The following is a 27,022-nucleotide window of genomic DNA, read 5'->3' as shown; positions in this document are numbered from 1 at the left end:
CCTAAAACCTATCATCCTATAATCACAATTTGGTGTAATTCTTCCCAAGTACTTTCTTTGGGTTTGCCTCAGCCACCAGTTTGCCTCCTTCCCAGTAAATTTCAAGTGATTTGGCTTTGGTTGGTTTTCAACATCCAAAGCCAAATCTAATCATCAGAGAAATGATTTAGAGAAATTTAATAGATTTATCATCTCTGAAGCAGAATGTTTGAGAAGGTGGCAGAGCTAGACACCTCCAATTACAAATACAACCCTGTTGCAAATAAGTCTACAAATGAATCACTTTCTAAGTTTTTGCATGATGGTTTTTCACATGCACAGTGGACACTACTGGCCCTTCCTCAGTAAGATATAAATGTCAAGTAGTTTTGCACAGTGTGATGGAATGATATAGCCAGGTAAGAAACAAAATAGAGTAATTGGACCATGAATAGAATCATTGCTACTTCCTACTACATTTCTAAGCTTTCTTATTAGTTCATTATAAATATCAATCTAGATTAAAACCCATTTACACTTCAAAAAAATAAATTAGCCCACCAACTCTGAACCACCTACCCTAAGCCAGGTATTGTGCAATACTCTTTCTAAGGAACCCTTCACCCTAATATCCATCCTTCCTTCCTTCCTCCTTCCCCCTTCCCTTTCTCTTTCTTTCCCTCTCTCTTCCTTTTACTCTCTTTCTTTTTCTCTCTCTTTCCTCTCTCTCCCTTTTTCCTTCCTTCCTTCCTTCTGTCCTGGATCTTGCTGTGTTGCTCAGGCTGCTCTCATGGGTCCAAGTGATCCTCCTTCCTCAGCTTTCTGAATAGCTGGGACTTCATGTGTGTACTCCATACTCAACCTATTCTTCCATGTTACAGTAGATTAAACAGTTCCAGAGATTAAGTAGATTTTCTGAGGCCAAAGAGCTCTTAAGTAGAAGTCAGAATTTGAATGCAAGTTCAAGTTCAAATTTTTTATTTTTCACCTCTGCTACAGTTTCTTGGTCATGCTCCAGAATAGAAAGGACTTTCTCTTGTGGAAGATTTATCCCCAAATTGCCTTTATTGTGGGACCCTACCAAAATCTTGTGCAAAGATCTAAATAAATCATAAAGAAGTGTATTTACTTTTTTTTTTAATCTTTGTTTTGTTCCTCAAAGAACTCTATGAAGCCCAAAAGAGGCTCACTGGAAGACTGTGGTCATCCAAACTCAATCTCCATTCCAATGAGGTATAATTGATTTGCACAAGACTCAGATGTCAAGCAACTATTTGCTTCCAGAGGTGAGGGAGGTTTTTCCAATATCTCTTTAAATTTGCTCTGGGAAATATGAATCCAACTGAATAAAGTAGCTAAGACCACCAATTTCATAGAATATCTGTCACCTATTTTAAAACTTTCCCAAATTATTTTTGAAGCTATAGAAACATCATATGTTATTATGAAACATTTAAAAAGCAGAGGTACCCAGGTACAAGTAAATATCTTTGGTGATAGCCCCTTCACTCACTCCCACCTTGGGAGGGAGTCATTAAGTGATACTACAGTGAATACTGCAAGATCTTTCACACCCCACCTCCATTTGCAACTGCCCATGCGTGTGCACACCCACACTGTTCCCCACTTTGCCTTTTATGAAAAAATGGGAGCACACTCTATTTCATTCTGCAACTTGCAACTTATGTCACACATAGAATTTTATGTGGGGCAGTCATAATTCTGTCATCAATGGGAGTAACATTGCCTCCCTCCCTTACCTCTATAAGGATCATAAAGGATTTCCATGAGGATAAATCATACCTTGAAAGGTGCTCAAGGATGGTTGTACAGAAAGAAAATAAAACTCAAGGTTTTGAGATGACCACTGATACATTATTTTACAGGGACACGCTATACAGATAGATTATAATATGGTGAGTTCCAAAGAGAGTAAGGCCAAGGAAATAATTTCTCCTTTTCCTATCCTGTATGGGACACTTCGTGATCTGCATATTATAAAAAAAACATGAAAGTGAGGTCAGGCTTGGCAGGGAAATTGCTGGCTACAAGCTTTTAGGACAATTAAGAAACAGCAGGATTATTCTGGCATGAGCTTCAACCAGTTGGCAGAAAAATGCCTCTTCTGCTCCTACGGTGACTGGCAATTCTAAGTAAATGGCTAAAATTGCCTTTCATGTCTGCCGACAACTTCTTTCCTCAAGTCTTTGAGTTTTGTTGAATTCTCTTTGATAATGGGGTTATCTTCTCTGTTAGGGTAAATTTGACATCTATAGGGATTATTTCAATTCTCACAGGACAAAAATTCACTTGTTTCCAGAATTATAAATCCTTGAAATCTTTCTCAAGTCTGGTTATGAAGTTTTTCCCTAAAAGTTTTCTTCTTTAAGTCTTCATTACCATACACAAAGACTGTTTTATATGATTAGTGACACACTAATAGGCATTTTTGAAATATTGAAAATAGCTTACAGGCCCCTATTATTATATTCGGTGAAGTCCAAGAATTTGGAACTCCAGTTAGGATATTATTAACTTAAAATGTCCCTACTCACTTAAATTATAAGCTGTCAATAAATATTACTTTTCTTCCAGCTTCAATTTATAATTTCCCCTAAAGCTACATTTGCTGACCATTCTCCTGCCACCACCAGTACCTGGCTGGGGCGGCACCAATAATGGCTTGTTGTCTTGCCTCTAGAAGCCCAAAGCTGAAAGGCAAAGGGTTCAGCATCCACAGATTCAACCAGCTTCAGGTGGCAAATATTTTTAAGTATTGCATAGTACCAAACATCTATAGACTTTTTTCTCGTCATTATTCCCTAAGCAATATCATATACAACTATTTCCATAATGTCTGTAGTTTATTAGGTATTATAAACAATGCAGTGGTGATTCAGAGTATATGGGAGGATGTGTGTAGGTTTTATACAAAATACACTATTTTTTATAAGGTCCTTGAACACCTGAGAATTTGAGAACTTACAGGGGCTTTTGAAACCAATTTCCCATGAACACTTAGGGCTATTGCATAGCATAGTGGTTGAGAGTAGTCTTGGTATTACAATGGCTCTGCACATTAAGTTGGATCCTCCATAAAATGGAGAGGATGTGGTCCATGTCTCAGAGGGTTGTTTAAGACAATTGATTCCACATAATAAAGCACCTCAAACACTGCATGGACCATAAAGTATTTGTTATTCTTGAATCCTTTCTGCCTAAGTCCATTCTCCTTATCTTGATTATTGGAATGAGATTAGTAGCTGTCTATGCTATTGAGAGGGGAGAATCTCCTTATCTTTTTCCTTATGTCTTGATGGAAACAGAGAAGAAGAAGATGGTACAAGTTCAGTCACCTCCCCATCTCCTATGTGGAGGCAGGGAGCTGGGCTGGCTGGCTTGGCATTCACTAGCTTGCACTGTGAGCAATTTTTTTAGTGTCTCTGAGCCTTAGTTTCTTTATCTGTATACAGGGGGTGACAGTTGTCCCTGATCATAGGGCTGCTGAGAAGACCAAAGCAGTCTAAATAGAGGACTGACACATAGTACATGCTCAATGCAGTTGGCAACTAACCTACTTCAAATACAACAGGTTCAAGTCTACTTCTGTTGTGCACCTGCCATGTATGCACTCTGTGTAGGAACTTCATTTAACAATGACTCACAAGGGACACTCATTGTCTTCACTTAAATCAGTAACAGAGACTAAGGCTTTGAAAGGTTGAATGACACGTAGCAGTTTTCAGTTTAGAAGTGACAGAGCTGAAATGTGACTTCAGGTCTTCTGATCTGGATGTCTCCATGAGCCCTGACTATCTGATTAACCTAAGAATTCTCAGGGTCCATCAAGATGTAGGGTAGAGGGTCTCTTAGTCCCTGCCTTCTTACTGTCAAAAACTTTTTCAATTATTTTTATGACCCATACATATGTAAATGCACAACATACTTTTAACAGTTCATTAATATAACATAGTTTATTTTCCCATAATAGTACCCTTGGATTCTTTCCCCTCAGTTTCATAGACTTTCTGGAATATCTAAATGACTATTTTTAACTGGGAGCATTGTTGTTTTTTTTTTTTTTCTTTTCCTTTCATTCTAAAACAGCAAGTTGACTCCTCTTCTTCCTGGAAGCCTTTCTAAGTCATTACAAATAACATTTTTCTTTATAGTTCTCAAGTGACCTTTAGTGCAAACATTTCTTTCTTCTTCCTGCGATGGGTGCTGACATCACTCTCTTAGGAACACAAAGGCCTCCACAAGATTGATTTGTCCTGCTGAGACTTTGGAAAGGGTGTCTTCTTCTCTGCCCACATCTTAATTCTCAATTGGAGGTAGAGAATATTTAACAATGCATTTCTTTTCCTAATTTTTTTATTTGAGGTTGATTTTTAAAAGTCAGCTATTTTAACAACTGCTTTGGAAAACTTTATTATCCCCAGTCAGAAGTCTGGTTTTATATCTTTTAGCCAATTATTTCTTATCTTTGGTTACTTCTGCTCCTTTTTTTATTCAAATCAGTCGGCATCTGTTCCCAGGATTCCGTGCCAAGGTGCCACCCAGCTTAGAGAAACTAATCTTTGATCTTTTTCTTTTGCCTCTTCTTGGTACCAACACACTAGTTATCATCCCCAATTCCCCCCACATTCTCAATACTTCCCTTTGCAAATTCACTTGGGATTTTTAAAAAGAAAGGAAAACTTAAAAAGGAACCCGATGAAGCTTATTTGGATAAATGCTGAATAAAGGCAGCCCTAAGCCATGTGGTTTTGTCTGAGTTTGCTCAGTTCTGCCTAGAAGTTGTGTGGCTTAATGGGGAAAGGTGCTGCCAATTTAGGACACAGCAGAAAGATTTTCAGCAGTAACTCCTCCCATGTAGTGGGTCCCTGATAAGGTTCCCAGGGTTTTATTACCCAGGTAGCTTTTTCATGCCATGGGCATAATGGTAGAAGACACCTCTGTAGACCAAATGGAAGGCACAGAATTAATATCAGGAGAAAGGCACAGGATGGCTCCTTTATTACCAGGAACAGTATTTGCAGTTACTTCCCTTTTAGTTCTTAGTGCCAACAGGTTCTCTTTTAAACAGAACTCACAATGGTTTTGCCGTTTCCCATGGACCCACACTGAATTTTTACCATTTGTTTATTTATTTATGAAAGTCTCCTATTGACTCATGGTGATTCTTGCAAATAAATAAATCACCGTTGCAGACATTTGTTAAGTTACATGGAACAACAAAACAGTTTTTAAAGTGACGAAAAGGCTTTTCGGTCATGAAATCAATGAAGAGCAATTTAATGCCTACTTTGTGTCAGATACCACGTTTACCCCAAGGAAGGAAAACAGACATGGGCCCTGTCTTTCAGGACTTAGGGCTCAACAGATGTCTTCTGCTCCCGCAGCAGTAGTCTGAAGGTGAACGGTTGGTTGCTTTTCTAAGTCAGATATAAAGCTGGCTGTATTTTTATGGCCTTTGAGATTAGGATAGTTTTTATATTTTTAAATGCTTGAAAAAAATTCAAGAGAATATTCATATTTTGAGAAACGTGGAAATGACATGAAATTCAGACTTCAGTTTCCATAATTAAAGTTTATTGGAACCTAGCGTGGCCCACTCATTTATGTATTGTACATGGCTGTTTTGTGCTGCCATGGCAGAGCTGAAGAGGTGCAGAGACTATACAGTTGGAAAAGCCTAAAATGTTTATTATCTGGCCCTTTAAAAAAATAATATTTTCTGAACTGTGTTCTAGAAGACTTTCAGTTACGATCACTTTCTGCCTTGCGATTCTAGCTGTCTCTTAAATTTCTGAGAGACACACTCACCCCAAACAGCCCCTTCTCTCTGCATGGTATGGCAGACAGGGCAAGGCATTGGCAGGTTTATAAGCATGTTTGAATTTTCCTAAGCCACAAACTAGTGTGTGCAAGAAATATATAACATTATTTTTTCCTAATGCTGCATAATCCACTTATTACCATGCGACCCTGATTCTTTCTAGAAATCCTCTGTGTTTTCTCAGTCTTTTCATCTTAAAATTCAGCTAATTCTGGTTTTGCTCTCTTGTCTCCCTTCTCCTCTAGGTGGCAGCTGTGTGGGATAGTCTACAGGGCATGCGGGCAAGGGCTGCCTCTCCTGAGCCTATCCTGCCTCTGGTTACCAGCACTCCAAGAGTGTCCCTGACCCCACCTGGTCTTGTTACTTTCAGTTGTAAGGTCCCTTTGTCACCTCTAGAGGCCAGATACCTGGGTCTAGTGCTTTGCTAACCTTGACTTCTTCCCAAGTGTGGAAACTTTGTGCTGCTCTTTTGTTTTCTCCGGGGCTGTTGGAGCTGAGTGGATAAGCCCAGCCTTATCTAACCCTGCCTGGCACCCCAGGACCTGGGATGGGAATCAGCTCGGCCTGACAAGGTCCCGGCCCTTAAGGCTGCCAATCAGTGAGCTTCTTGAGTGGGAGACGGCCACCGAGCCTCTTGCTCCACTGCAATGGCTTCCCAGGAGTTGGAAGAACAGGATGTTTTCTCTTTCAAGGCTGTGGTCTGGGGAGGGAGAAGCAGGCTTCTGCTCCATAGGCCTTTCAGAAAGGAGCCAATTTGTCTTTCCCTGTTCTAAGCATGCTTTAAAGCAAGCTCAAGTCGAACCTATTGGCTCCACTGGATTCAGTCACCTCAGGCTCTGGTTAGGCCAGATGGAAAATCAGTCCTGGAAAAAAAAAAAAAAAAAGTGAAAAACCAAGGCAGAAAAAGTCATTACCCCTCCCCACCCCCCATAAATCTAAACACACTAAGCCCATTGAAAGACTTGCCAGGAAAATGCGATTTTCAGTTTTCTCTGTGGGTTCAATTTATCTTACTGCTCAGTAGTCAAGTTGAATTAGATCCAGAACCAGATACAATTCAACCCTTCTTATTTGAAGGGAGCCGCCCCCACCTTCCTGTCGGTGGCCTCACTGTCGTATCCTAAGGACTGGTATTTCCCACATTAGGAATTGCAGCCCGTCTTCCTTTTAGATATCCGGATTGCGTGCCACTGAAGTTTCCCTCTCTCAGATAAATGAGTAATTGCATCTTTTCTGCTATGCCTCACTACAGATGAGAAACTCTCAGGATTGCATTTTACTTCACTGAGTTTTGCGTTTTGAAGATGGCAATTCTGCATCTTACGATCAACCTTGGCCTGAAGCACAGTCTCATCTATCATCCAGACCATTCAAGTTCGGGGGTTTGAAAGATATGTAATAGAATGGAATATAAAGAACAACACACTTGTCTAGATGACTTGAGTGGCCACGTTCACCCTACTGTTGAGGATGTGATCAGAATATGCACTGGAATACCTACACTTCCATAATGTTACCACAATTATATACAAAATAAAACACACAAAGCATTCACCCCTTTTTATTGGCAATGATTATAGTTGTCATCCTAAAGCAAGGAACAGACTAGAATGGATGAATCCAGGTAGATTTTTTTTTTATCTAAATGGCCGTATGGAAATTAATTTACAGTTTTTCCTATGGAAATAACTTGTTTTCTCACATTTTTTGCCCAAGTGAAGATGGGTGTCTGAAGGCAGATTCCCCCTCAGGATAGAGTGAGAGAAACCTTTCTTCAATCTCCCTTGGGTAGTTTTAATATATATAATCAAAAGTTTTTAACATGCCTCCAATGGAACTTGATTCCCTTCCTCTGGAGTATAAAATGGACTTAGTAATTCAATTCGAATGAATAAGAATATGGCAGAGGTGACTGTCACTTACAAAGCCTAGAATGTAAAGGTACCAGTGGCTTCCTCTTCATTCTCTTTGATTTGCTCACTATGGAAGAAGCCAGTGTCATGGCATGAGGATGCACAAGCAGTCCTGTGAAGAGGGCCTCGTGTGAGGAAATGTTAGTGAGTCACACAGAAGCAGTATTTCACCCTGCTCAGGTCTTCAGATGACAGTCTGACCCACATCTTGACTGCCACCCATGAGAAACTTTGAGGCAGAGCTGCAGGGCTAAGCTGTTCACAGGTTCCTGGCTCACAAAAGCGGTGAGATAATGCATTTGTTGTTTTAAACCACTAAGTTGTCAGTAATTTATTATGCAGCAATAGACAATATTCCCCTCTGGAGAATATTCCATTGGTGATGAGAATCTTATTATATGTGTTATTTATGAATACTTGCATGTTTAATGGTCATAAAAAATAACTAAACAGCTTTCCCAAGGTACAAGGCTGATAAAAAAAATAACCATATTAGTTTATACTTAAGCTTCTTGAACTTGGCCAGACATGTTCCTAGATAATTTTAAAAAATACATTGAAATGCTCCCCCATATGGGTCATTTGAGTGGACAAAGAGGAAGTGAGGTCCAGCTTTCTCAATCCACTTTGTTGTAATAGCAGAGTTAAGAGCATATTGTGATGGTTTTAAATACTCTTGCACAGTCTTTGACAATCACTCCACGGAGAGCTGGGACCAATCGTGTTCACTTGATTGTAACCAGTATGTGGCTCAGTAGACAGCCCCAGCCAGTATCAACCACCAGACACATCAGGGAAGACAACTGCTAGTAAGTATTGCCCCCGCCATCAACTCCCTCCTAGTATCAAGTGACCCTCCAGCTTGAGTCTTCCAACTTGAGGCCCCAGATGTCATGGAGCAGAGACAAGGTGTCCCCACAGGAAGGTGTGCAAATTCTTGTCCCACAAAATCTATGAACATGACAAAATTGTTCTTTTATAGCACTAAATGTCATGGTAGTTCATTACATAGCAATAAAAACCAGCACAGATTAGTTTAAAAGAATCTAATTTGGAGATAAAAACTAACTAGCCAAGAATTTTAAGTTGTGACATTTAGAAGACTTATGGTTTGGTTAAGGATGGCCATGTGAGAGACCAGTACAGAGTCACCAGGTTTTCTGCTGTGTTGTTTTGTGTTGTAGATTGCACATCTCTCAAGGAGAACATTTAAAAACTCAGTAGACACAGAGATAAAATGAGTAGACATATAGTTTACCTTTGAATCTTCCTCCCCACTTAAAAAAAATTTGCAGTCTTGAAAAACTTCACAGAAACAGCAAATACCACCATCATCACTGAGAATTCATCCAGAGTTAACATTTTTTGCTTCCTATATCTTTAAATAAGGAATGAGCTATCAAATACATTTAGAGCTCTCTATTCTCACCCAATTCCACTTTGCCATCCCTGGAGATAATCACTATCCTGAAGTTAGTATTTCTCCCTTGCCTTTGCCCTTTTATTATTTTTAGAATAAATAGTTCTGTGAGTTACCTTATAATTGTATGTATTGAGAGACAGTTTTAATAATATCATCATGAATAAATAAGTTGTTTTGGTGAAGATGCTATAGACAAACATTTGCTCTCTTACTTCCTAATGAATTAAAATTTTTTAGGATACATGCTCTCCATCTAGTGGTAAAAATGGGATAACCATAGGTGCACTTGTGTCTGATGTAGAGGGATGAATCATAGAAAGTGACTTCTGGGGATAGGACCCTCTTCTAGTCTATAAGAAGGATATGCAGAGGAGTAAAAGGTAGAGACTGTGGCCCTCAGGGTGCTACACTCCATGGAATAATTACCATGCAGTCGTATGATGGACACGTGTGAAAGCTCAGAGAAGAAAAGACACGTGGCCAGGTCATACAACTAGTGAGTAGCTGAACAGTAAGTCAAATTCTACCTTTCTGACTCGAAATTCCATTCTCTAAAATGCAGATAGTACTTTAAAATGTCATTTTAATATCACAACAAATACTAATTTCCTATGAAGTGGAATGCAAACCTTGATAAATTAAAAGGATTAAAGAGAAGAATCTTCAAATAAATTTAGTTTGTTACTTGGGATGCCCCACAAATTTAAATCCAGAAATTTCTGCATTTAGAAATCCCTGGGAACCTTTAAGAACCCAAAGAAACTCTGCTTGGGGATAGCATCCTAGCATAGAGCACAGAAGGGTTTGGAGAATAAAGTATGGTGCTCAAAAGACCACCAGCAGCCACAATACCAAATATGTTACTGTCTAGTTCAGACCAAACAGACCAAACACGGAGCCTAGCAACCAGCTTAGCCATAATGAGTCCTATCTTCTTCTTCATGACAAAAGAAGCTATGTGTCCTAGAAAAAAGAAAGGAAGGACGGGGTTTAATAAACCATGTACTAGATATTCCTTTACCATGGAACATGGCCCAAGCCTGTTGTTTATGCTCCTGCCTTCATAAGTCTCCCAAACCATATAAGTTTATCCTCCACTTAATTTCTGGAATGGACTAGAATCCAATCATGATTTCTGTTGCATCTCATTGGTCCCCTGGTCCTACTTTGAGGAACAGAGAGAGAAGAAAGTATGACTAGGGCAAAAAGCCCAGAAGATATGGGTCTTACTGGAAAGGGAATTTTCTGGATAGAAGAGCATACGATTAGTTTGGACATGGATTGGAAAAGAAGGCAGTAACAGCATGGTGGAGCGAGGGAGATAGCACAAGAAAGCAAGGTCAGAGAGGAAACGGGGAGGGAGGATCAGTTATGGGGAGCAAGGAAGAGCTGCTATGCCTTCCATGTCTAATAGCAGTTAGGAGCTGTTGGAGGATTTTTAGGCAGTGAAGGAGAGGCCTGTGACAAGATAGATTTGTGTTTTCCAAAGATTACCCTGGTGAGACAATGAATTCTAGGATGGAGAGACATGAAGCAGGGAGGCTGAAGATTTCCCAGTGGAAGGGGATTTAGATGGTGGTAGTTTGAGTGGGAGCAGTTGGTGAAGATGGAAACGAGAGATTTTGAACATTGTTTGTAGGAGAAGGACTCCTTCTGATATTATCTAGCCCAACTCCCTCATGTTACAGATGAGGAAGCTGCGGTTCAGAGAGGTCATTTTGGGTCAACGTCTGTGTATGGCAGAACTACCACTCTGATACGGGCTCTTGACTTCCAGCCTAAAACACTTCCTGTTGGACTACACAACTTTCTATTATTTTTATGTTTATATGTCTTTATCCCTTTCCCCAGATTATAAATTTCCTGACAGCAGAGAAGCTGCCTTACACTTGAATGACTGATTAACTTTTATTTTGCAAGGGCTGTCAGCAAGCCGCTTGGTAGATGAAATGTGGTGAGGCACAGTCCTTCAGTCCCAAGATCACTCGACTCCAGGCACACAGAGGGATCTCCTTGCCACTTCTTAAATTGAAATGAAGTTGAATTATACATAAGCTTTCCCAGTGACATAAGATAAAATCCTGTTGAGATTCAGATTCCAAGAGGAAGTTCAGAATCATGCTTAAGAGAAGAGGAAATAAGGAGAGGAAATCCATATCAATTCTTTATGGAGGAAAAGACAAAGCCTTTATAGGAACTGTCCCAGTGGGCCCTGAGTCAGGAAGCATTTGCAAACACTCTTCCCTGAACCTAACCCAGGGAGGAGTTTCCCATGGGTTTAGCTGAGGGTCTACATACCCGTCAGGACTTGGCAATGGAGATGGTGGTGGAAAGGGTGAATGAATGACAAGTAATTCCAGGAACTCCCTCTCTTTCTATTTCTGTCTCCAGAATGGCAAAATGGGGTTGGCTGAGTCTTCGTTTTAGGAGCTGTTTTTAATCCAGAGGAATATGCAGGACCAAGTCGCAGCTGTAGGGAAGCAAACCAATAGGCTGGCTTCTTACACCAGTTTCTGGCTTAAGCTTCAGACTAAAATAAAGTAAAATGAGGGAGAGACTCTAAGTTTACATATTTTTTTGATCTAATTTACTAAGCAAGAAAGAAGAAAGAAATTATATCTATAGCCCAATATAAATTATTACCAAGGATTAAGTCATTTAACACAACCATTTCCTATATATCTCGCTCAGGAGCCCAGCTCGACAGAGAACTACTGGAGGGATGTGCAAATTCAGTTCAGGTAAGGGAACCCTTCCCATCTGGTGTGGTTGGCAGGATCCAACACAGCCATCTGGAAAACCTCAAATAAAACAAAGATGCCATTTGGTTTCAGACAGAGTGCCAAACACCTGTGTCTGTTATTAATCATGAAGTTATTGAAAATTAGCTTTGAATAGCTCAAGTGCTAATGATGAATGAATGAAGATCACTCCCTGTATTTTGTACTCATCCTTTCTTGAGGTATGTACAGTGTTGGCTAAGGCCCTGCTTGGACCAGTTCTGTTTTCCGGTCTCTCAGCCTCTCCTTCTGGGTCCTACTCACTCCCTCTCTGACAGCTGGTACCTTCTTGCTGAAAATAGGGTTTCTGGATCTCCAGAACCAGGTTTGCCCACCGAACAATGTCCAATGTTTTTAATTATTCCTTTACTCTCCCTCAATTCCACAAATCTTCCTACTTCCTTAGAACACTGATTTCCTGAAGCTGTTCCAAGGAAAACAATCTGACTGAATTTATTCACTCTATATGTTGGATGGCTCTTGTGTTGATTCCTCCAATCTTCAAATGGATAGATCTTCATTTATTGATTTTTATGTGGTGCTGAGGATCGAACCCAGTGCCTCACCCGTGCTAGGCAAGCGCTCTACCACTGAGCCACAACCCCAGCCTCCAAATGGATAGATCTTAATGGTCGAATGTAGTGGGAACAAGGACTACTCTCTAGCACTTTGAACATTTTTATGTACTTTTCCCCATCATTTTTATCAGCTTTTAATTAATATAATTGTTTTTTTAAAAACTGATTAATTTATTAATAATTCTTTTCAATTGGATGACAAGCTGTGAGAGAATAAGGCCAGGTCTATTCACCTTTCCCAGTCTAGACCACCATGACTATCTCAAGAAGGAGACTAGTAAATACTTCTTGTGTGAATGAATGAATGAGTGAGTTGAATTTTCCATTCCAAGTGAGTCAGATATTTCTCATCTCAGCTCCTAAGCATAAAACCAGAAAATAAAAGAGAAAGAAATGGTCTCAGGAAAATTGAAAGATTTTTTGGGGGAACTGAAAAATCACCCACTTAAAAAAATATAGCACTAGGTACAAATTTCTTTCAACTAAAAAAGCATAGACTTCCCTGAGGCTGACAGATAGGTTTCAAGGAAGCAAGGCCCAATTACTTAATACCCTTTGCTTACAGAGCACAGCTCTCCTCAGATAGGAAAAATGAATCCAGACTATTCTTCCCCCTTTCCTTTCCCTCTTCTCTGATGAGAAGAGCAATTTGAACCTCCAGCCTGAGCCCCGTGTTCTCAGCTCTCACACTGGCCTTTTCGTCCGTCACCCACCCCTCTCACTTCCATCCGCTTCCCCACATAGACTCATAGACTCCCTCTCTAATCCCTTCTTTCTCTCTGGCTTCCTTGGTGATAAGACACAGGATTAGGATGCTGTGTATAAAATTTGCCAGTTTTGCACAGGGCTCACCCTGTGCTGCAGAGGTGTCGTTGTTCTGTCTGGATTTCTAGGGGAATGAGATAAAAATGTATGTAAAAGAGTTGGGTTTGTAGTAGGTACTCAAAACACACAATGTTTTTTCTCCTTGCTTTTAGTTGATTCAAATACTTCTGAATCAGAGTTGTCCATCAATGACAGCTAAAAAGTGAAGCTGTTTGTAATTAATTAAATTGAAAAAAAAAAAAGACAGTGAAATGGGATTAGAAATGTACAAATGTAAATATGTGACAAAGGACTAAGAAATTCGAAGTGGCCATGGCCTGTGACTCCCTGGAATGGAAGACTTCTTAAAGGGTGATTTATCTTTAAAACATAGTTCAGGTGTTTTTTTTTTTCTTTCTTTCTTTCTTTTTTTTTTTTTTTTTATAGTTCTACTGTTGCTATGGAAATTGCCTCTGTAGGAATGTGTGCAAATGCAGAATGGATTGCTAGTTGCATGAATAGGGAGGTGTGGGCCAGGGGCAGGCAAGTTGACACTTGTCAGTCTGCAGCTTTGGTCCTGAAGAGAAAGAAACAGAATGTGGCTGAGGAACATGAGGGAATGCTGTGGGATCAGCACCACCATAGCGATCTCACTGCCTGATAGACCCGGAGTGAGACCTTCTAGAATCTCTAAATCTCCACTCCACTAATTAGGGAGACCATTGTGTCTGTTATCTCAGAATTTTCATTCATACCATCACCTTTCACTGTCAGTGTCATTCTGGTTTAGTTGATAAACCCGAAAGTCACCAGATCACTACAGAATATAATTTCCCCTATAAAATGAGAGCAGCACATTGAAATGATTTGTCACAGCTTTGATGAATTTTTTTTTTTTTTTAAAGCACAGGACTTAAGTCATTTATAAAGCTACTTTCTGGGTAAGAAGCATCTCTTCCTTTCCCTGCACTTCTCTTACTTCTGTCACAGCTTCAGTTGAACAGCTGTGCTTCCTGCCCACCCAGAAGAAACAAGTAGTCTTATCATCTCTCGAGGAGAAACTAAAGTTGTGTTGAGTCATGCAACTGGGGAATCTGCTAGCCTCATTCTCTCGTCAAGTCAGTAGCTCCTACATGACAGCCTTCCCAATTATATATTTCAGATTTTTGTGCTGCAAAGAAAACAAAGCAAATGATTACCCATAGAGAATCCAAGGCAGGTATATCATCTATAGCTGCTTTCTGGGAGTAATCTCAAAGAAAAAGGGAAGTGCTAAAAGGACACTGGGAACATTAACAGAATCATGGGGGCAGGCTGGAGAACAGGGTGCAGAAATTGAGGAAGCACAAAGTGGGATTGGACAGCCAGACCACAGCCAGAGTCAATGCCACAGATGCCCAATTTGGATACTGCTGCCCCTGCTGGTAGGCATTGGATCCCATGGTGGCAGTACAACCATGACTGCCCCAAACTGGTGGCTGTTGCTGACTTTGCTGCCACTGACAGAGGGATAATCCATGATCCCTTCTTCTTTGCTTAAGTAACCTCTGATTCAATGTCCCAGATTTATGCATCTTATGGGCCAAGACAATTGTTGGTACCCAGGTTCTAGTAGCAATTTAAGGCCTGAAGAGTGAATATCAGCCCTCTTCATCTTCTATAGAAGAATTCTGTCTCCCACTAATTTCGCCAACCTTGGCAAGAAATTCAAATCCACCTTAACCTAGAAAATATCCGCTATGTGAGTATTTACCTTGAGCATGTAAAGGACCTCCACTCATAACCTTTAGAAATAAGATCTCTGAAAGTCTATTGAAAGCAAGGTCTAATGTTCCAAAATAAAGCCTTAAAGCAGGGCTCTCTGATGTGATTCTATAACCCATAAAATCAGAAAAATGAGAAATTATACCCCATCAATGTATGACATATCAAAGTGCATAAATGTATTCTACCATCATGTATAACTAATTAAAACAAATTTTAAAAAATTTTAAAAAGAAGAGATAATTTTTAACTGTTCGTGGGTTTGTATCTAATGTCAAAAAGGAAAGTGAAAGGAAAAGGAAGAAAAAATACTAACAAAGGAGAAAGGGTTCTTGGGGGCAGGGAAGTCAACTGTCTTAGATGGAGGAAGGGGTATATTTACTATTTTCACCGTTCACAGAAAAGGGATGCAATCCAAGGGGCAGAAATGATTGAGTCAAGGAACCCAGAATTCTACCCAGAGAGAAGGCAGAAATGTAACCTGCAATGAAGGAAAAGAGTGCTATGGAAAACGTAGGGCCCCAGGAGAGTGGTGTCCTCCAGAAACCTTGAACACCTGGGTGGCCCACCCAGCAGGCTTGACTCAGAGGCACCCTCCAGGAAGGAGGAGACAAATGGAGCTTTGATGCAAAAGACACAAGAAGGGTCATCTAATTATGGGACAGGCCAGCTGTCAGGATGAGAAATTTGCCAATGTGTCACTTGGCTGCAAGTGATAGAAACCCAACACTAACTAGCAAGGGCAAAAAGAGAATTTACTGGCAGGGTAAGGGGGTGCTTCATGTCTTTGCCAACAGGGGGGAGAAGGGGCAAGCTGGGCCTCAAAGATCAAATGTCCCATCTTGTGTCTCATCACTGCTTCTCGCCGAAAAGAAGAGGCACCACTGCCTCGACTTGTGGACCAATATCTTTGACCTAGTAGGAGCAGGATGGCTCACAAGGCTAAAGTCCTATGTCGGGTGGCTTCTTCCCTTAGGGAGGAGATCATCCTATTCTTTCAGTCCTAGTTCTGTAGAAATAATCTAAGGAGACTGACCCACTCAGGACAGGTGTCCGAATTTAAGTTTCTGACCATTTTATAAGAATGTAGAACTTTATTTATTTATTTATTTTTATGGGGGTGCTGAGGATCAAACCCAGTGCCTCACATGTACCAGACAAATGCTCTACCACTGAGCTACAATCCCAGCCCCAAGTTTCTGACCATCTTAAAGGACAATTGTTAGTTGTGAGCAATCTGCTTGCATTTTTACCTACCCCTCAGGTGATCAGTTGTGGATAGCAAATTGGGTCTTGCTGGTCCATCTTGGGATTCTTTTTCCCTGGATCTGCCCAGTATTCAAGGAACAAGGTCCTATCACAAAAACAAGACTGCTGGGGTCCCATCCCTGAAAGTCAGTGCTGTTCTCACAGAAGGGAGAATTCCTGCAAGCTTCAGTTGGTGTTTGTGAACGTCCAACAGTCTGGCTGGGAATAAGAGCATGGTCTTTTTCTGGGAGGAAAGAGAAGGCCCCTATCTTTAATACCCTTCTTTGTTTTTCCTGATACGAAGGCAGTGAGCTTGAGAGAAAGCATTCTTGAGAGCCCCTGAGTAACTAGGACAACGCCTCATCACCTCTGGGTAATCCTAGGTCCCTTGTGGGTACTGCATGGTGGTGGGGTTGAAAGCAGCCTGTCACCATCTCAGCTCAAGAAAGTTCTGGCAAGAAGCACATCTGCAGTCTGAGCATGGGCAAGGGCCCATGGTGCTTACCTTACAACAGAGCACTATCCGAGTCTAAGGAGGATCTGGGGCAAGGGAGACAGGCACCAAAGCCCCCAAGAACAAGGGGTCCTGATGATGCTTAGGGATGGTCAGGGGCTCAGCCAGTGTTCAATTTATTATCCCAAGTTCCCTCACCATCCCTGTAAAACCCTGATTGGTTTTACAAGGAACCGGCTTGAAATTAGGCAGATACAGAGCAAGTTTATCTTTCCTGCCCACTGCTGCTCACTCCTAGATAACACATTTCTAAGGCCACAGTCAAATTTACATTTGAAAAGTGAAAACAACAACAACAACAACAACACAATCATTCTGTATTTATGTTCCAAGCAACTGCCAGGAGGGATTCTTGATGGAACTGACTTAATCACAGTTGTTTTGATATCATTCAAATGGAGCTGTAACTCTGGAAAAAAGTCAGCAAGCATGTACCTGAGCTGGCATGTTCTCCTGTCAGGTGCGGCTCCCGACCTGGCCTGGCCTTGCTGAAACCAAACCCTAAAAAGAACATCTGTGATATTAAAATTGTAGTTCTTGGTGCTGGTAGAACTTTTACATCCTAACCTGAACTTCGATAATTGGGAAAGACAAGTAGACGCTCCTGAATTACTGCAGTCAAGTTTATCCTTCGCTGTTCAGGGGAGTTGAGATTGACATCTCCCTCCTAAGTTACAGGTACAACTGAACATTTTACATGAAGTTCTGTTGCAGGACCCAATTAAGTTAGTGTTCCATCCAACTCCTTGTAATGAGTCATGGTCTAACAGCCTTCTTCTATGGGAAAATGAAGTTACACAAGTGGATTTTAACTGTCATTTGCTGTTCGAAAATGCCTTTGGTTCATCTTTTTTCTACTTTTACTCAAGTTTCTTACTTTTGGACACATTTTTACTTTAAAAAAAATTAAAGCTCTATCCTTTTAGGGATATATGTCAACATGTCAACTGCTTTGTCACATTCTTTGCTAATGCCAATGTCATCAGAATTTAAAAAGCTGAAGCAAGGAATTGCATTTTGGAATGAACGCCACGTGAGTAGTCAGGGCAGACAGCCAGAACCTTCTGGTGAAGAGAATGAAAGCAGAACTGTGGTGGAGAGCATTTAAATCCCCTTTACAGTTCTGATCTCCTCCCCCCTTTCCCAGCCTCTGTGGCCGATTGGAACAAAGGTGGTGTCATATTCCCTGGGCACGCTGCCACCACTCTTTTTTTTTTTTTTAACCCCAGTCTTTTTTTTTTTTTTTAAAGACTCTATTTTTTTTTTTTTTTAGAGCAGCTTTATGTGTACAGAGAAATTGTGAGGAAGGTACAGAGATTTCTTTCCCATACACCTCCTGCTCCCACACATGCATCACCTCCCCCATCATCAATATTCCCCACGAAAGTTACAACTGATCAACCTACATCGACACACTCTTCGCACCCAGAGTCCAGAGTTTGCATAGGTTTGCTCTTGGTGCTGTCCACTCCATGGGCTTGAACAAATACACACTAACATGTACATACCCAGTGTCTGAAGAGTAGTTTCACTGCTTTAAAAATCCTCTGAGCTCCATCTAGTCTCCTCCCCGCCCTTAACCCTTGGCAACCACTGATCTTCTGTCTCCATAGTTGTGCCTTTTCCAGATGCCAGTTCGTTGGAATCACACAGAGTGGCTTTTTTCACTTATAATCTGCATTTGTTTCCTCCATGTATTTTCATGGTTTGACGGCTCCTTGCTTGCCACCGCACAGTCAGTATAAGCACCAAGATTTCACTCTTCCTGTCTACCCTCCCCTCCATGATGCACACATTTTAGGATCATTTCCTTGCCACCGACTTCCCCTGTGCAGGGGAAAGAAAAGCAAGTTACACAGCGAAGTCTAAACATCATGCTTCTCCATTGGCTTCCTGGCACCCAGTGTCCTGCTTGGGCTTAAAGATTTCTTGGTTTTTATTTTTTAACTTAAATAAAATTTTATTGGTGCATTATAATTATACATAATAGGAAATTCATTATGCCATGTATTCATATGTGCACATAACCTAGTTTGATCATGCTTATTCCCCAGAATTTTCCCTATCCTTCTTCTCCTCCTTCCTCCTGATCTGCTTGCTGATTTCCCTTCTATATTATTGCTGTTTCAGTTAGTACATTGTTATCATATACATGTATATATGTATATGCAGAATTCATTGTGGCATATTCATACGTGGACATAATGCATTGGCCACCATGTGGTCTGCATTTTAAATTTTCTTTTCAAGTAGTCATTATCAACAGATTCAGTGTGTAGGGCCATGAAGGTAGGCATACTTTGTGTATCTGCCCTTGGCTGGAATTTCTCTTCCATGCTCACAGTGATGGCTAAAGTTTAGAAACTATTCATATTGGACATTTTTACATCAGAAAAAGTCCAGAAACGTCTCTCGGACCCCACATTTCAGAACAGTTAGCAGCAACATGTGAAAAAGTATCCAAGAAGCTATTTCATTTCCATGGCAGCCAGGGCCCAGACGCTAAAGCTTTATAGATTAAAATCAATGCCTGAATTGCATTCAGAAAGCCTGAATTGCCTGTCAGACTTCAGGACCAGCAGCACAACGTGATAAATGAGGTGAAGAGCCCCATCCAGGCCAGGGAGTGTGTGCCGCATTAGCGAGTACTTGGGTTTCTTTTTCAAAGCAAATACCAAATGGAATGAATTACTGGGAAACAGCAAATGAATGTCAAGAATTTGAGATGCGAGGGTTATAATTTACTAATTACTGGGAAACGATGAACACAAAGTCAGTGTGTGAAAGAATGTGGTAGGAGAAAGCGTGGATCAGGGAGACAAAGAAAGGGAGCAAGGCAGGAGGCCCTTGATTTCCATCCTGATCAAAGGAGATGGATTTTAGAGACATAGACACCTGGTGAAACTCCTGGCTTGGTCATTACTAGTCTGTGTCATAAACTATAATGAGCATTAAATAAGTAGATCCACACCTAAGCTAGTATACAAGCACACAGGAGGCAGTCAATAAATGTTATGGCCCCCTCTTTCCAGTTCCCATTCAATTCCTTTCTCATTTAATGCTGAGAAGCTTGTACTGACTTTGTTCAGTGAGTCAGTGTGAGAGAAGGAGGCTTGCCGCCTCCCACAGCAGGTCATCAACACTTAAAGACAGCCAAGTAAGGACAGAGCATTGAGGGAGGCACAGAGACACCTTCACAGAGGCTGGGCTTATTATAAAAATGCTCAAATATTCTAACTTCTGATGCTGCTTTCTATCAATGCAAACTAACAACCCATGGTTTCATTCTCCAGTGTTTCTGCTTTTTTTTTTTTTTTTTTTTGTGACACTAATGCATTTTCTGAGCCTAGACTGTCCATCAACCTTGTGCTCCTCACAAGGCTGCAATTCCAGGAGCTGAGGTAGAGACTCCCTGGGGCTTCTCCTCTGCCACCAGGGAAAGGAAGGATGTCATCTGAGAGGAAACTTGGACTGATTGAGCAAGACCTGGAATTTCTAGGGAGTCAAGAAACTCAAACATTTCTCTGGACTCATCCAGAAGCCAGTTGTGCAAAGTTAAAGGATCAGACCAGATCATCATTTCCTGATTTTCACTAGTTCTTTAAGAGGCTGTGATGGAATGGCTTGTTGTTTTCCAATGTCCACTCTCCCTTTGTTGGTACTGGTATCCTTGATGTTTAGCTGTGAAAAATGGCTGCTCAGAAGGAAGACCACATCGCCCCAGGCTTCCTGGCAATGATGGAAAGCATAGAGTGTATGTACCTTCTTGGGAGTCTAATTGGAAAGGAGAGTGTGTGCATCCTTCTCCTGGTCCTCCTTCCTCCTGCTAGTGTGATGTGTTTGTGATAGTTGAAACTGGAGCAGCTATCTTGCTCATGAGTGGATGCCACATGCCAGGAGGGCAGAACAAGACAAAAGAAAGAACCTGGATCCCTGAGGCTATTAGGAACCATGCCAAGACTAGACTATCAAGACTGCTTTTATAGGCAAAGGGAAAAGGTCCCCATTAGTCTGAATTTTTTGTTTCTGAAAATTGAAACTTAATCTTAAATAATAGAGATACTAACAGACATCCTACTAAAAATGGTTCCTTGGCCAAATCCTAGAAGTTCTGCATATCACAGACCCTTCTCAAAGATTTGCAACACATGACGGCCTTTAAGAAAGCACATTTCATATAACTTCTCTCCTGAGATTAGTATTCCACAGGCCCTTGTAACTCAGAATGTGGTCCATCACCCAGGAATTTGTTAGAAATGCAGGATCTCAGACAACGCTAGACCTGCTGAGTCAGAATTTGTATTTTAAACAAGAGTTCCAGTGATTTGCCTCCACTGGATTTTGGGAAGCACCATGAGAGACTTCAGTGATGTCCTGTGGTCTTAGTTTGGCAAAGGCAGTGATGTACAGGCAATGAATCTGTCTGGAGCCCCTGAAGCCCCAGGGCAGCCTGAGGGATATCCACAGTTTCGAAATGGCTCTGAGCTCCTCAAACCTGAGGCAGCTGCTATCAACTCCATGAGTCTCACTGTTTCATCTCTCAGCTTTGGGTCAAGGTACTTGTTAGATGTCACATTGACTGAGACAAGTCTGTGGCAGGCTTCCTTGTCCTGTGCTTCTGCAGAAGGTCTCCTGCTAGAGTGTGTCCCCTGCTGCTGCACACCTCTATGTCTTACTGCTGTCTTACTTCTGCCTTCCTTGGCAAGTTACACATGGATCTATAGGCAAGATGAGAGGGGACCTCCAGGAGACCCAACACGACTTGCCAGACCCTGCAGGAACAGCTGTGTGGGCAAAACATCTGTCAGTCATTTCAATCATAGAAACTCATCTGGTCTCCTACCTTACACAAAGCATCAGATGAATTAGGTCATATTGGTTGTAAATAGTAATCGATTGGATCCGTTTCATTTGCTTTTTACTTTATGATTTATCTGGAAATAGCAAATTGGAGGAGGTACTAGGCAGTAGAGAAGATCTTGTTATCTGGAATCGTATTTCATGGGTTGGGATCCAGATTTACAAGGACCTAACTGAAAAACTTCAGTCGAGCTTCTTCTCCAAGAAGAAGAGTTTTCTCACTATAAAATGAGAAAGAGTTTTCTCACTATAAAATCAGTTTCCTCACTATAAAATGCAGATTAATATAGTATCTATCTCCCAGGTTTGTTGTGTGGGTCATGTGAAGTACTGAGATTTGTTCTTGGCACATTGGAAGCATGATATAATAAAAAATTTAAATATTAATAGATACACACATGTTATAATTTACTACCACTGTATCATAATTTGGATTAAATTCAAAATCATGTGGACAGAAATCTAAAAAATGAGGAAAGAAATCTAAATATTGACAGGGGTTTTCAGCTTTGTTTCTCCCATGGGGAATTAGGTAAACTAATGGTCAGTTTTATTAAAGCAAAGCAGACAATTTGAGCATACACACATTTAATAAGCATATACTGAGTGTCAAGTAAGAGGTGAATGCAAGGTACTTGAGGACTACAGTAATGTAACAAATGAAGTTCCTGCTGTGGTGATTCAGTAGAGGAGAAAGACAAAGGCACAAATATCTTCATTAAAAGACCAATGGAGAGGGGTCGGGGTTGTGGCTCAGAGGTAGAGTGCTTGCCTAGCACGTGCAAGACCCCGAGTTCAATATTTAGCACCACATAAAAATAAAAAAAAATAAAATAAGGGTATTGTGTTCAACTACAATGAAAAAATAAATATTTTTTTAAAAAAAGACCAATGGAGGAAGTGCCATAATAATGTCCTATGAAAGCAGAAAAGCCCACAATAATAACGGGTAAGTGTGCCAGGAATTACATAGGTACTTGAACATTCATTATTCCTTTTGATATTCAAAGCAAGCCTTTGATGGCAGAATAAATCATTCTCATTTTGAAAATCACTAGATGGAGCTTTACAGATATTAAGAAAATTGCTGAGTTCTCATAGATGGTAAGTGAAAGAGTTAGGATTTGAACTCGAGTTTGGCTTTCTCTGTCACAAGTTAAGTCGAATGCAAAGAATAACAAACACTTCATGGAGAAGGTGACATTTCAATTTAGCCTTGAAAGAGACTTCGGGTCTTCCGGCAGAATTGGGGATCAGAGCAAGGGGTCGTGGGGAGCTGAATAGCAGTGCTGGCCCAAGGCAGTGGCGGACAAGGCTGGCAGAAGTCACCAGCGGCCTGTAGAGGTGAAAGGATTGTGAGACTGACAGAAGGGAGAGTGAGGGGGGCGGCCACATGGCGGCAGATCTTGAGGAAGAGGTTGAAGAGGGGATGCAGAGGATGCTGTGTAGCCCCAGGTGAAGGCACCCAAATCTAAAACACAAAATCATACCCAACAACCTCTCTGTGCTTGCAGCGTCAAACGAATCCGGCACAAGCCTGGCCCTCAAGGGCCAGTTTTCAAAATGGAAAGGCAATAGTGTCCACATGAAATATGGGTCCAAAGCTGGAATCACGGAGGTCTACTTCGAGTTCAGGTAGGGATGAGGTTGAGGGGACAGAATAAAAAAAAAAAAAAATTGGCAGAGGGGCAGAGTCAGATGTCTAGTTAGCAAATCCAAACATGTGCCTATAAATTACAAAACAGATTTTAAATCTGGCTCTACCACATCCTTAAAAATTGCTTGCAGCAGGGAAAAGAGACCCATGAACTAGGCATTATCCATAGGTCTGCTTCTGAAGCTTCTAAAATTCAAACAGACAGAATTACTTTCTGCATTTCTTGTGATTTCACTGCATGTAGCCTCACTGCCCACCAGAGCTGCCAGAGCAGGGGGAGGGCCCAGTGCAGTGAGGATGGTTAAATAAAAACAGTTCTATTTTGGGCACGCTTTAATGACAACCCCATCTTAGAAATATTTTTCCTGTGATGCCTTTTCTGTTCAGTGTCATTGAAAGTGTTTTTAATTTCAAAGAGAGGTTAGGGCAAGGGATGTTAATCAATGGAATCCTGGCATGCTTTTCTATGAATGTGACTCATTTTTTATGTTTACCAGTGACAGAGATGAGCTGTTCAACCCAGGCAATATTGTCATTCATGCCTGGTTAATAAAGGAAGAAACAAATGCCTTAGGAAACTCGTCCTGACGTTAGAGGGAGGGAGGAGGACCTATTTTAGGGCTTTAGGATATTTCATTGTCCCCAGGCTGTTCCTGTGAGTCACACACAGGACAGAAATGTGAGGCAGAAAAGGCAAGAGAGCAGAGTCATCCAGACTAAAAAATAAGTTGGGGCTGCAATAGTGGATAATGGTATTTATGTATTCCTTGCTTGCTGGTTTCTGCCTTGCCTTCTGTTATGTATGCAGGGGGTGCAGCCTGAAATGCCTGCATTTTTGTTCCTCTAAATTCCTGTCCCTGGACACTGCCAGGATTTAGGGTGGGGTCAGCCCAGGGCCATTTTAGCCCCAATAAAGGTCTGTTTTATTAAAGGACTGCTGGTTGCTTGCCTGTTTACTGCTGCCTAATACAACCCTTTCTTTATCTCTTTTTGGCTCTGTCCCAAAGAAAGCAGGGAGACTTGCTGCTGCTTGGATCCCATCTCCAGTCTGGTCTTAAGGGGTTTAAGGGCTTGAAGTGAGGAAACACTGGAGCACAGCATTTAGGATGACATTTCAGACTAGTTTGCATCCCACTTATTATGAACAACAGTGATGACGCTCTGACCTCCCTCTTAGAGCAGTTTCTTCTACACTTTGAGGAGGAGCTCTGTACTCCCTGTCATTCACGTGCTCCCCCTTCCTTCCAGTGACAAGGTCCATGTTAGAGTTGACTGGGTGAGAAGTGAAGACTGTGTACATGGAGGGGTGGTTCCCTGGGAAAACTAACTGGCAACTTCTTCCCATGTTCTCATTAACTTCTCTGGTCCTGATAGTTGCCAAGCTAATAGCCTGGATCAAGGATAAGGCTCAGGAGGATCAGCTTCCTGAGCGTGTGACCACTGCAGTTGCAAGGGCTCTGCACTTAAAAGGGTCATGGCCTTTGTTTAATGAACTGCTGTCATTGGCTTGAAATTTCTTTTAACGTTTTTTTAAACAAGGGATCCACATTTTGTTTTATACTAGGCTCTGCAAATTATGCAACTGGTCCTGTTTATAAGACTCTACCTTTGAGCATTCTTGACTAAGTCAATCAACTGTGAAGATAAATCATCTTTTAGGCTCCCCCAGTGGTGTGCCAGGTCTCGGGGATTAAAGGATGCATAATGGGGCAATGACAAGTGGGCATGCCTGCTGAATCTTGCGATCTGTCTACAGTGCAGGAATTGAGCTTGTCTATTACATGAAAAGGCAAAATGTGGTGTAGCTGTGAACATGACCACCCTGGCAGAGCCAGAGTGCTTAGAGAAGAGGGTGACCAGCAGTGGCAGGTGTGGCCATGAGGTCAAGGAAGAGGAGTTTGAAGAGGCTTACAAATACGCCCTTGAAGATGTAATTGGAGACCTAGAGAAGCTGTAGAAGACTGAAAGCTGGCTGAAACTAAGGAGAGAATTCCAAAAGTGAAATTGGAGATAGGGAACATGTCCGGGGATAGACAGAGTGGAAGAGAGTTGGTGAGGGCCGAATGTTTGTGGATAGATGGCCTGTGACTGTCTGGTGGTCACTGGGAGGCAGGGAGGGCAGAAGGAAGGGGTGAGGAGGGTGCAGCAGGCTGCAAAGGGGAGGATAGAACAGGGAATGGGTACTACATAAGATCTAGCACACATCTAACAGTCTCCACGCTGCCACCTCCACCTCCCTGGCAGGCCAGAGTCCAGGCTATGAAGGAGTAAAGCAGAAGGAAGGGGTTAAACTAGGTTTCTGAAAATCTAGACTGGGAACATGGGTAGCAGACTTACTTTGTGGGGATCATTGTAAATATATTTTCTGGATCTTGGACCTCACTATCAGAATCCCTCAGGGCCCTGGAGGGGGAAGAGCAGGAATCTACCCTTAAAACTGGCATTCTCAGGTAATCTTGATGATAGTAAACATTTTAAAACCGGAGGATGGAGAAATACAGCCAGTGGGGACAGCTCAGGCAAAATTTGGAGACCTGAATGCATGGTACAGTGAGACAGCAGTTGGATAAGGAAAGGAGTGTTGTGGGCCCAGGTCCTCTAGATGCCCAACTGGTCTGAGATGATTGCAGTGCAATCTGTCCCAAAGGCAAAGTGTCTGTTACCCAAGTCCCCAAAGGAGCCTCCTGTCAACCAACTTCCCACCACACCTTACCTTGTTGGGAGAAATTGTCTCCTGTAATCACAGGAAAATAGAACATTTTCAGTGAAGATGATGCTCCTTGCAGTAGTTTGGATCTTGACTGTCCCCCAAAGGCTTGTGTGTTATAGTTGTGGTTCCCAGCCCATAGAGTTACTGGGGATGGTGAGCCTTTAAGAGGTGGAGCCTCGTGGGAGGAAGTTAGGTCATGCCTTAGGAGGAGATATTGGGACTCAGACCCTTCCTGCTGCTTATGTTTACTTTCCAGTCACCATGAGGTAAGCAGCTTCTTTTGCCACATGCTCCCACAATGATGAACTGCCTCACCACAAGCCCCAAAGCAACAGAGCCTACTGACCATGGACCCAAATCTCTGAAACCATGAGCCAAAATAAATCTTTCTCCTGACAAGTGATTATCTCAGGTATTTTGTCACGGTGACGGAAAGCTGACTCACACACTCCTAAAGATTCTATTCTGGTGTATCTTGCTTATGCTTAGAGGCAGTCAGTCTGAAGAAGTTCGAAATAAATCTGACCTTTTGAGGGAGGGTTCTTAAATCAAAATGGAAGACTCATGAGGTGGCTTTATAGAGTGTGCTGCTGAGGGCCATTGCCAAGTAGGAATGACACATCGAAATTTCCTTGCCAGCGTACCCCATGTTAAATGGACTTGCCTTGGAAATCCGCTGTGACCTTGCATGTGTGTTTAAGAAAGGTGACCCTGCTCAAGGACGAGGGTGGATCCAGGTTTGAGGAAGTATCCCGCTCCTTGGGTTTAGGGCGTTCCTGGTTTAAGACAAGTTTAAGGCGTTCCCTGTTTAAGATAATCTGGGTTTAAGGAAGTTCCAGGTTTAAGGTTATTGCTGCTGGGAATAGGGCATTCCTGCTGCCTGAGTTCCCGTTGAGTTCTCGTGGAATTCAGAAAGTATTTGGGACGTGAATTGTGCGGGCAGATTTTAG

The 27,022-nt window shown here is 41.6% G+C and overlaps 1 long non-coding RNA gene across 1 annotated transcript; it reads right to left on the bottom strand.

Annotated features, from left to right (window-relative positions):
- Positions 1-5,703: 5,703 nt before the first annotated feature.
- LOC113188841 (uncharacterized) lies at positions 5,704-26,245 on the bottom strand. The gene is made up of 3 exons (XR_003301590.2): positions 26,076-26,245; positions 18,354-18,672; positions 5,704-6,684 (listed from the first exon to the last, which is right to left on the bottom strand). It is a non-coding gene; the product is annotated as an uncharacterized LOC113188841 (long non-coding RNA).
- Positions 26,246-27,022: the final 777 nt, after the last annotated feature.

This window comes from Urocitellus parryii, chromosome 5 (assembly GCF_045843805.1).
Source record: "Urocitellus parryii isolate mUroPar1 chromosome 5, mUroPar1.hap1, whole genome shotgun sequence".
Lineage (NCBI taxonomy): Eukaryota > Metazoa > Chordata > Mammalia > Rodentia > Sciuridae > Urocitellus > Urocitellus parryii.
Note: the sequence above shows the minus strand (reverse complement) of the source record. Positions and strands in the feature narration are given on the sequence as shown.